The following is an 11,348-nucleotide window of genomic DNA, read 5'->3' on the forward strand; positions in this document are numbered from 1 at the left end:
CCAGTAAATTTTTATGTGGAATACTAACTCAAAATCAAATAAAGAAAAAAATTTTAATTACTATTTTGATAACTTGACCTTTACAGTTTATATTTTATTCAAGAGGCTAACCTTTAATTTTATTTTGTACATTTATCGCCATGTTTCTACAACAGCTTTGTTTCTTCTCAAAAGTTTGTCTACAATAAAGGTCTTTTTTATCGCTGGCAAGGTAGAATGTGTAGGCTTGTGCAAATATGTGTTTCTCTCTAGTGTGGATGTGTGTTTATAAAACACTGTTGGGCCAGCCGCATGAATCGAGGAGCGGGACTTGGAGCCACCTCCGCCACCGCCGCCACCAAAAGTGTGTGGCTGTCAACAAGATGTCATGGCATTCCCAGTACCGCAGCTCCAAGTTCCAACATGTCTACAGCAATCCTGCCAGGAAAAAGTAAAAAAAATAAAAAACTGCTACAACTCGGTGCCCATCACAAGCGACATCCATGACGAGCACTTCTGTGCTGTGAAACCCCATTTCATTGCTGTGGTCACTGGATGAGCCGGCAGGGGTGGGAGGACTTCCTTGTCATCCTTTGCACCAGCAAGGAAAGTTGGGCCCTAAAGGAAAGCAGTTGTTGGCAAGGAACCTCACAACCTACAGGAAGGAGCTGGTGGGTCATTCAAGCAGGCTGGGGCTGGTGGAGTGGCAACCCACGGCTGCCAACATCCTCTTCAGCGCTGGCTATAACTACAAGGTGATGGTGTGGAACCCGGACACAAAGGAGTCTGTAATTGAAAGCCCCATGGGCCAATCACATGTCACCAAGATGTGATCCTTTCCATGTCCTACAACACCAATGGCAGCTTGCTGGCTACCACCTGTAAGGACTGCAAGATTCGTGTTGTCAACCCCTGAGTAAGGATCGTCCTCCAGGAAGCCATCTACAAGGGGCACCGGGATAACAAAGTGCTGTTCCTGGGGAACCTCAAGAAGCTGCTATCCATAGGTACATCCAGATGGAACAACCTGCACATGGTCCTGTAGCCAGACCCTAGGGCGTGTTTTGGCAGACCTGTAGCCAGCCCCCAAGCACTCTTGACTACAGGTTCTCCTACAAGGCCCTGTGGAACCAGGACAACCTTTGTGTGCGCATCACAGAAGAGGACCTGGATGGCTCCTCTGGTGTGTTCTTTCCCTTCTATGACTCAGATACCAGCATGCTGCACATTATGGGGAAAGGATATGGGAACATCTGGCACTATGAGGTGAACACTGACAAGCCTTACCTGAGCTACCTGACTGAGTACAACCCACAGGAGGGGATCGGTGTCATGCCAAAGAGAGGTCTCGATATATCTTCCTGTGAGATCTTCTACTTCTACAAGCTGATCACTACCAAAAGCCTCACTGAGCCTGTGTCCATGATTTTACACCAGATTTCAGAATCCTACGAAGAGAATACCTACCTGCCCACGGCAGCAGCCCAGCCCTCCCTGGCAGGCCATGAGTGGCTCAAAGGAATGAACAGAGCCCATCATGATGTTCCGTAGACCTGGCTCTGAACTTCTGGACGACCGGCCACTGCTTCCAGAGAAATCTGTCTCCAATTTTATGGTCCAAGTTTAAAACCCGGCCCTTGAAACCCATGGCACAGCTGGCGACAAATGACAGCCATACACCTTGCTCTCTGCTGCAAGGGAAGGCTCCAAAGTGGGCCACAGAGCAGCGGCTGGAGGAGAAGTTATGGCTCACCAATGACTTTGATGTTTTCCAATGTCCCCCACCAAAGAAGGAAAATGAGCTGCTGCAGATGTTTTACCTACAACAGGAGGAGATCCAGAGACTCCGGGAGCTGTTGATCCAGAGAGAAGTCCAGACCAAGCAGCTGAAACGGAAGTTCAAGTTAAACCTGCAGATGGGCTTAGGACAGTTCTGAGCAGAGGACTCTGCCATCCATGACCTCAGGGACAAGAGTAGGCTTTGTGGAGAAGTCCAGAACCAAAGCACAGGTCCCCGAGAACAACCACTATTTCTATGTTTTATACCAGAAAAGAAAACTCTCCGTCGCTGAAAGAGATCTCAGTGGGACTTGGTGCCGCTTTCCTGTTGCCTTCTCATAGCAGCGGTTTTTACCCTGACTGGCTTAGATTGTACCCTGCCTTCTGCTGAATTCTGGTTCTAAGGGTTGGTGAGGAACTATGACCTCCCAGAGGGGGAAAGCTAGGTAGAAAGATGAGGAAGGACTGGGTGTGGTTTGCAACTCTGGTCATAGAGTAGGGGGTGGTTTTGATCGGTGAGCTCGATCTTAACAAATGGCTCCCATCTCCCATCTCCATTAGCTGATTTAGGAATACATACTTGACTGTGATATTATTTTTTTAAAAGTTTGAAAACCACTGACCTGCCTTAATTTCCTCATTCTGAGGCCCAGAGAGAGAGACACACACCATCTGTTTCCTGGTAGGGCTGGACTAAGGTCCTATCCTTCTGTGTCTGTTTGGCAGTGCTGTTTTCAGTCCCCACTTTAGGAATCCATTGGTTCTGACCTCAGCTATGTCCTCACTTACCTGGTTACCAAGGAATTCTCTCGCTGGTCTCAGTTTTTCCATCTGAACAAGGGGGAACTTCCAATGAGCTGCCTCCTCTATGGGTTGCCACAAAATACTTGATTTTGACCATGCATGTGGTTTGCCGACTTGGGCTTCATGAAGAAACTCAGGCTGGTGTGGGGAGCTCAATCTGAGAGGAATGAATGAAGATTTGGCCCAATTCTAAACCTCAGACAGGTGGAAAATCCCATCCTTCCAATCGGAATCAGCCAGATGGGAGAAGACAGTTCCATAGGTAGGGACCCCGACATCAGAGCTGTGTCCATGTCTGTTGATTCCAGAGCCTGGCACTCCCGGGAGAGCAGACACAGACTTACACACAGGCTATCAAAGGCCTCTGAGAGGCAGGTGGACCCCAGTACTGGAGGTGGCCAGGCCTTGTGTCTGCCTACCAGGAAGGGCTTTGGTTGACTGGATTAGGTGAGAAATGGGACCAGATAGCTTCTTGTCACAAAACCTGTTCTCCTCCCTTGTGTGTCCTGTGCCCTGTCTGGGGTTTTCTCTCTTGGTAGTCAGTCCAGCAGTCTAGCTAGTGCCTAAGAAGAACAGAGACAAAACTTACTTCCAAAGCTTACCACACACACACACACACACCACACATTCACACACACCACATATACACACACATTCCACACACACACACACACACACACACACACACCACACATACACACACATTCCACACACACACACACACACACACAAAGTAGAAAGGAAGAAAGGAAGAAAAAGGAAAGCATGAGATGGAGAGAGAGAAAGAGAGAGAGAGAGAGAGAGAGAGAGAGAGAGAGAGAGAGAGAGAGAGAGAAATAGAGAAAGAGAATTAGGGTGTGGGATTTTGAATCTTTAAAGCCCACCACAGTGACACATTTTCTCTAAAGAGAGAGAGAGAGAGAGAGAGAGAGAGAGAGAGAGAGAAAGAAAAAAGAAAAAGCTCACCAGAGGTAGAGGATACTGGAAATATAAGAGTCATAGGGCTGCTCCCCAGGGCAATGTAAGTTCTGTACTGAGTTTCAGGCATATGGTTTTGAGGGTCATAACCAATGCTGATCTGGGATTTTCATTGATACAATATCCATTGATTTTGAGTAACATTCTTTTGAGTAACTCCAAAAAATATCATTGTTCTGCCAAACTTGACTTAGTTGTACTTTCTGAGATAAATAGAACTGTGTTTCCCTAAAATAATTTTTTTATTGTTGTTTTTAGAGACAGGGTTTGTCTGTGGCTTTGGAGGCTCTCCTGGAACTAGCTCTTGTAGACCAGCCTGGTCTGGAACTCACAGAGATCCGCCTGCCTCTGCCTCCTGAGTGCTGGGATTAAAGGTGTGTGCCACCACCGCCTGGCCCTAAAATAAAATGTTATATGCAGGATATCTAAGGATTTATTTTTTGTGTTTCTTATTAGTAAAATACTTTCTAATATACAGTCTGGTTAGATTAATTATGATTTTGATTTGTATTTCCAAATCTAATAAATTTGAAGTTCCTTTAAAAACTGAATAACTAGCATTGTATGGTAATTTTGTTGCTAAAATGACCTTTAGAAATAATACATAGTTGATTTTCATTGGTAGAAATTCTGTTAATTGACGTTACAATGCAGTCTAAAACCAAATATTATTATATATTATTTGATTAATGTATTAACTACCATCCATTTTAGGAGAACTTCCTTTCCTTACCTCAGATATAATTTTATTGAATCTATATTCTTGAAAGGAGCCAAAATCAAAGACATGGGTGATGCCTCCTTAGATTATAATTTTATTAATATTTTGTGTCCATATACCTTCAATACTATAACATGAGATGTTATCACAACTCTATATCCTGAGTATAATATTTTAAGGAAATACTTGATTACTTCTATTATTTCCTACCAAAGGATTATTTTAGTAAAGCATATTTAGAAATTTAAAAATATATAGTTTGACCAAGAAAAATTTCTGTCTAGACAGGCTGATTTTTAGACATAGTTTCTAAGATTGGAATTAAGACTTATTTTTTCTTGTGCATATGTTTCTAATGTCAGAAGTTTATACAGTCAACTGATAGTGACCTTATGAGAATGAGAAATGCACATATCTTTAAAATTAATATTCTCAGAATATATTCATAGATACAGTTGTATAGAGTGACCTTAATGTGTTCTTTGGGTTCATCAGTGATGAGACCATATATTAAAACATAAAACTTTTAAATAGATAAAATAATGCAAACTTAGTTTTAATTCATTAAAATTTCAATTACAATTATAAATTAAACAATATCATGTAATTCTACACATTTATATACATAGTTGTGCTTTGTTACATTAAGAAACTATATTTCAATCAGGAAAATCATACAAATTAACTTATTCAGAATTCTGTTTACTTAACTAGCTGGGGAGATCGCATGATCACCAAGCTGTTTTTCCAAATACTAGCACACTCAACTTTTTAAAATGTGGTAATGGGACTGTATTTATACTCTCCTTCGAAGTAAATAAAACAAAACAAAGATAATTCAATGACCAAAATGTGTATTAGTCTGCAGCTTAGCATACTCATGCCCTGCTCAAACAATTTTCCATTTAATTGGGAGGTAAATTCATTTGAATCATTATAAATGACCGACCAAAAGCTAACCTGACAAGTTTTTAAAATTTAGAAAATACTGTTTTCTGAACATGTGTTCACTTCACGATAAACACATGAAATATAATCTGAAATGTGAGGTATTTGTGTAAATGAGGCAGTCAGTCATGAGCAGGCCCTCTATTGAATGAGGTTAACATGACCGTGACACAGTATTTTGTAAAAAAAGATTGCAGAAACCCACTTGTTTCTTTCTTAGGTGTGTCAATACATCTTGGTTTTCATCTTGACAGAAGTTTGAATTAAATAATGTATGAGCCACCTGTGACAGGTATAAAGAAATTCACTCAGAGTCTTCATTATTGCCGTCCCCTCTTCTAAATCCCCCCAGTCTTTTCAGATTTGATTCCTTTGCTACTTCTCAACCAATTCTCTCAGCTTTCTGCCATTCTTCTCTTCCTGTAGACTAATTTGTACTTCCCACGAGTTTGTGGACCTCTCTGGAGTTAGGTCTGTGGAATTCCACAGAAATGTTGCCTAATTCCTAGATGTACATTCTTAGGGAAAACTGACTCCATTTCTCTCAGAATTCAAAGCTCCATTTTAGGGGAGAAAATCATGCCAAGTATGAGGAACTATTCTAAATGTGGGCAGTACATTATGATGACAAGATGAAATGAGATTTGAGAGAAAAGGCTTTTCATCACACCTTGTTGCCTTCCCATCGTCCTTTGGCGTTCATTTGCCATATTGCCAAATTCATTGACCTTGTTCGTGAGTTTATCTACTTTAATGCTTACACTGTGTCTGCTACTTTGTTGCTCAACACCAGTTTAGAAATTTCTGAATAAATGATATATTAGGATTATCTCAAACTTTTGTGTGGAAGAGGCTACAGTTGAGCTATGTAGACCTTATCATGTAAGTCATTATAATAAATCATCTTTTTAAATATATATTCTTTCTAGGGACATATCCTTCCAGTCAGAATAATACACTAGGTGGTGGGTGTGGGAGTGGGGGTTGGCTTTTCCAGTATCTAGTGCACCTACATCTTCACCTTGGACTTTCTAAGCACCTCACCAGTGACAAATGAAGTTCTGTTATTTATGAGACCTTCAGCTTATGCTGTTAGAGAAATCTGAACATTCTAAGACACAGTCACACTAAAATACGTTCTGTGTCAGAAGAGTTTCCCAGAAACATTATAATGTCTTTCCAGGCATGAGGACGCATTCTTCCATAGCAGCAGCCTAAAGGAGTTTTGAGCATCCTCCTTATTCAGTAGTTTGATCAATACACATCTCCATTTTCAACTCAGCGTGTGAACAGTCATAAAAGGAGAGCTACAGAACATGTTTGCCATCTCTGGATTTAGCTAAAATGCTCACGGATTTCTCTTATATTTTCATACTGTTTTCCCAAATTACTCTTCCTTTCAACCCTTTTAGAAAGTCAAAATATCTCTCCTCTACTGTTTCAGAATGAATTTGTTGAATATTTTATGAAAGAGGCAGTGTCCTTAAAGGAAAAGAGTTTCTGTGAATTGTTACTATGGAATAAACCACAAGAAACTCAAGTCAGTTCTCAGAAAATATTTTCCATGCTTGTGTCATAAATGTCCCCTAATACAGAAAACCCATGTGTGTTCAAAACAGCCTCATTTAAAATTTCTTGTAAACAATTCGCAACATTAATTACTAATTGTTTTTTGTTGATGCTTTCTCCAAGAAGAACCTTGGTTTTGTAAAACTAATAAAAGTTACATATAAACTCTCTGTGAAATATGTGTATTCAAATTTTGTGCTGAAATTAAGTGTGCAAAACATACTCAAGCTTACCCTGAAGGAAAATAGAATTGTATTAGACTGTCCCTCTTAGTAATTAGAAAACATTTATAAGCATAATATAATATTTTTCAGTTTAATTAAATGCTCCATGGGATTATGTCTTTCATTTTAACAGATATTATATAAATGTAAATATAGGCAATATAACTTCAAACCATAATAAGAATGAAAGAAATATATTTTGGAAAGCCCCTTTGATCATTTCAAAAGAAGACATTTGGCCCATAATTAATATGAAGAATAGGACTACAAAATTTAAACTATAGAATTAATTGCATAATTATAATTTTGTGTACAGAGAAAGACAGAGATTGTGTGAGAAGAGGATGAGAGATATTGGATGAGAGAAAGGAAAGCACATAACAATATGGAATCAGAAAATATTTTTCTAGTACTAACCAAATTATCTCATACATTTAGTTTTTGGTATTAGGTCAAAAATAATTAGCCCAGGAACATGTGGATTAGTTTTCAACTTTAATTGTATGCTATTCTTGTCAACTTTGTGGTGGGAATTCAATGTGCTAGTTATTTTTACATGTAATAAATATCCTGTATATACTTATCTTCATTTCAAGTTGTGCAATTGCAATTTGCTTACAAATTTCTTCCTGACGTTCTAAAAGTTTTTAGACTTGGGATGTATTTTGCAAGAAGATCAACTGGAATAGATTATATCTTAAAAATATTCAGTAATTTACCTCATTTACACAATGACAGTTTTTATAAAATCATCAGGGAAACCTTCCTTGTTACATATTCAGGGTGGTGTTTTGCAAAAAGAAAATATTGTTTACATTTTGCCTATTAATTGTGTACTTCCTTACAGTTGTCATTTGTTGGACAAAACAAAGAAAGTCTACCTTCATGCACAGTTATCATTAATATCTTGAAATTGGAGTTTTTTAGTAGGTCTTGGGTCTTAATTCTTATTGCTCTACTCTTTATTAATTAGATTCTAGAAGAAGTAAGATACAATATTAAACTATTTAGCCTATTTAGAATCTGACATTTGGGCTTTGTGCATATATCTATGTGTGAATGAGTTCTGCATTTGCACTTATGAATGTGTGAAAGCCTGTGGTCAAAATTAAGAGATTTTCATAAATTGTTCTCCACTTTTTGAAGGAATTTTTCTCTCATACTAATGAGTGGGAGACTAAAGTAGTCCTCACTCCACTTCTCCACGTTCCTGTCCACATACCTCCCATCTCTACTTTTACTTTTTGAACCATGGTCTTGCATTAAACTAGAAGCACATCTTTGCAGCTATGTTAGTTGACTAATGAGCTACATGGACACTCCTGTCTCTACTCAGACAGAAAAGGCTAGGGTAACAGGAAGTTGCACGGTACCTTAGGCTTGCAAGTCTCTTTACTGACCCTGACATCTCTCTAGGCACTGCTCTTATCCACAGGGAAATTAAAGAAAATCTGGTGTGGCATAAACACAGTTGAATTAATAAATACATTGGGTAAGGAATTGGCAGAAATTCCTTCAGCTAGAAATATGGATCCATTCCTTAATCTAGCTTTGATTCTTCTCTGAGTCCTTGGAATACCTGAATCTCCTAAGAAAGTCACAATATAGTGCAGTAATCTTCAAGTTCACCATGGTGCCTTATTCCTTATTCGAGGAAACATCCAAAGCACTTTGAAATTTCTAGGCTTTATTTTCTAGGGAAGTGAGTTAACTCTCTGTCCATAGCAACTTACCTGGAATTTGTAGTGGCTGAATGTGGTTAACACAGGCATTATTCTATCAAATCAAGTGTTGGAATAAAAATAATTTCTCTTACAATTTCCTGGTATTATACAATTACAAGCCAGGTACTTGAGGCAATCTATTCACCATTATATCAAGAATCAAGATTCAAATTTTAAGCAATTGGAATAAATTTCTGTGGTTATCTGGATGATAACTTGTAATATTTAATTCTAAGACTAGTGAAGCTTCCAGATTCACTCTAATGGCTGAGTGCATCTATTTCATTATGTGAAAAAAACTGAAGCAGATGTACCTATAATAATGACCTATAAGAAATTATGATTACATTTTGATAAAACATAATACAAGTCACTTAATGTTCCTTCCGTAATCTCCTCATCAATATAGTATTCTACTATTGTTTCACGTGGTTGTTTCAATAAATTAAAGGGAATGTAATCACAACACTGACAATTGGGAAATAAATTTTTTCTTTCTAGATTTTATTTACTTATTGATATCTCTAGGATAATCTCATTTTAGATTGGATATTTTAAGTAAACAGAAAATACAAATTTCACAATGATGTGAATTATTTTATCTTCATATTTTTCCTAATCATATACTTTTGGAAAAATATACACAAGCAGCAAAAACAGTTTCAGTGGGTTATATTCATATAGTTTTACACACTCATGCAATACACATATGTAACAGTAATAATAAATTGAGGCTTTTAATTTGAGAGTGAGTGGACTATAATAGTGGCTAGAAGGAAGAAAAGGGAGATGAAATTTATGCAATTTGATTATAATTAAAAATATTTGAAGATATTTTTCTAGCTAATGAAATAAAACCTAAGATACATGTAAGTCACTAAGGAAATATTTGTGAATAATTGGGTTATTTTCCACTTAATGAATGTCTCATATATTAAAATTTAACTTACTTTTGGTTTTAAGCTTAACCTTAAATGGCTGAGGTATCACTTCTAACTAGAGACAGAGGTAGATCCTTATTGCTAAAGAAACCATCTGTTTCTACCTCAAGAGTTGGAGGAATTGAGCTTTAACTACCAGTAAGACTCTTTACTAAAGACCAGCTCTCATGTCATTGGAAAGTATTGTGCAGTCTGCCAAGGAATAATCAAGTGAACTACCCAAAACTGGTTCCTACTATACATAGCATTTATCAGCATGACAGGATATCTCAGTTGTACAATAGTTGAAAATAACCAACAACTTTCTAACCGCCCTAAGGCACACTCTACAGGTGAGAATTCAAGCACAGTTCTTTTAACACAGTCAAGTCTTCTGGCTTATTGACTACTAAACCTAGTGGAGAACTCCACTATTGCTAGTTTCCCAAACCAGTATAACATTTACCCACATTTTTTGTTGTTATTTGAAACAGGGTTTCTCTGTAGCTTTGGAGCATGTCTTAAAACTCACTCTTTAGACCAGGCTGGCCTCAAACTCACATAGATTCACCTGTTTCTCCCTTCCAAGTGATAGGATTAAATGTGTATGTCACCAGCACCTGGTTTATCTATCTGCATTCTTAATACTTAAGCTTTTACCCCACCGATAAGTATAGTTCCCATCTTTCATTATAGAGGCTTCTTTTTGCAGCAAATGGAGAACTTTAAATGTTGTGGTATATTAGTTGAAGATTTGTTACATTTTTTTATGCTGCAGAACATTTGTTTAATGATGCAAAAATGTGTTGCACTCTTTTATGTTGCATTTGTTTAACTCTATGAGGCTGTATTATCTGCAATCTAAAACACCTGATTGGTCCAATAAAGAGCTTAAAATCAAATAGTCACACAGGAGAAATGGCTGGCAGGGTTGACAAGCAGAAAGAATAAATAGGAGGATAAATCTGGAAAGAGAAGTTTGAGAAACAAGAAAGGAAGGAGAGAGGATTCCAGGTGCCAGGCACATAGCTACAGGGCAAGTCAGAGAGCAAAAAGCAAAGAATTGTATACAGAAATAGAGAAAGGTAAAAGCCTAGAGTCAAAGGATATATTGGATAATTTAAGGTAAGAAAATCTGGGTACAAAAAAGCCAAGCTCATGACAGGCATTCATAAGTAAGTGTAATCCTCTGCATATTTATTTGGTAGCTGGGTGTCAAGCTTCCAATGACCAAACAGTAAAAGGGGGTAAGCAACAGCATTTATAGAAAGCCACAACTCCTGAAAATGCAGAGAATATCTGACCAAGGGGTATTGAGCTATAATTATTACATCTACAAATGATTCTAACACTCATGGCACAAGGAACATGAAAGATCATTGAATGGAAAATATTGTAATACCAAGAGGACCATGACAGGACTTCTGATGGGAGATAATGTCTTCTAGAGAAGACAAGGAGGCTGCAGCCAGGAATTTAAAAAATATGACTTAACAAAATACATACAATGTTAATACAAATTGACATTCCATTATAGATGGAAGGAGTCTCAAAAGGTCCAGTGGCGGCTAGATGAAGAGCTATAAGCCATCAAGTCCTGCCAAGAGAGGAAAGAGCAGCCTTTCCTATTGATAGATGAACCACATAAATAATTATCCAGTAAAAACTAGTCATTCCTAAAACCATACATAGTAGTAAAGCT

The 11,348-nt window shown here is 38.0% G+C and overlaps 1 pseudogene; it reads left to right on the plus strand.

Moving 5' to 3' along the window:
* Positions 1-362: 362 nt before the first annotated feature.
* Positions 363-1,916, plus strand: LOC100769578 (annotated as a pseudogene).
* The last annotated feature ends 9,432 nt before the right edge of the window (positions 1,917-11,348 follow it).

This window comes from Cricetulus griseus, assembly GCF_003668045.3.
Source record: "Cricetulus griseus strain 17A/GY chromosome 1 unlocalized genomic scaffold, alternate assembly CriGri-PICRH-1.0 chr1_1, whole genome shotgun sequence".
Classification (NCBI taxonomy): domain Eukaryota; kingdom Metazoa; phylum Chordata; class Mammalia; order Rodentia; family Cricetidae; genus Cricetulus; species Cricetulus griseus.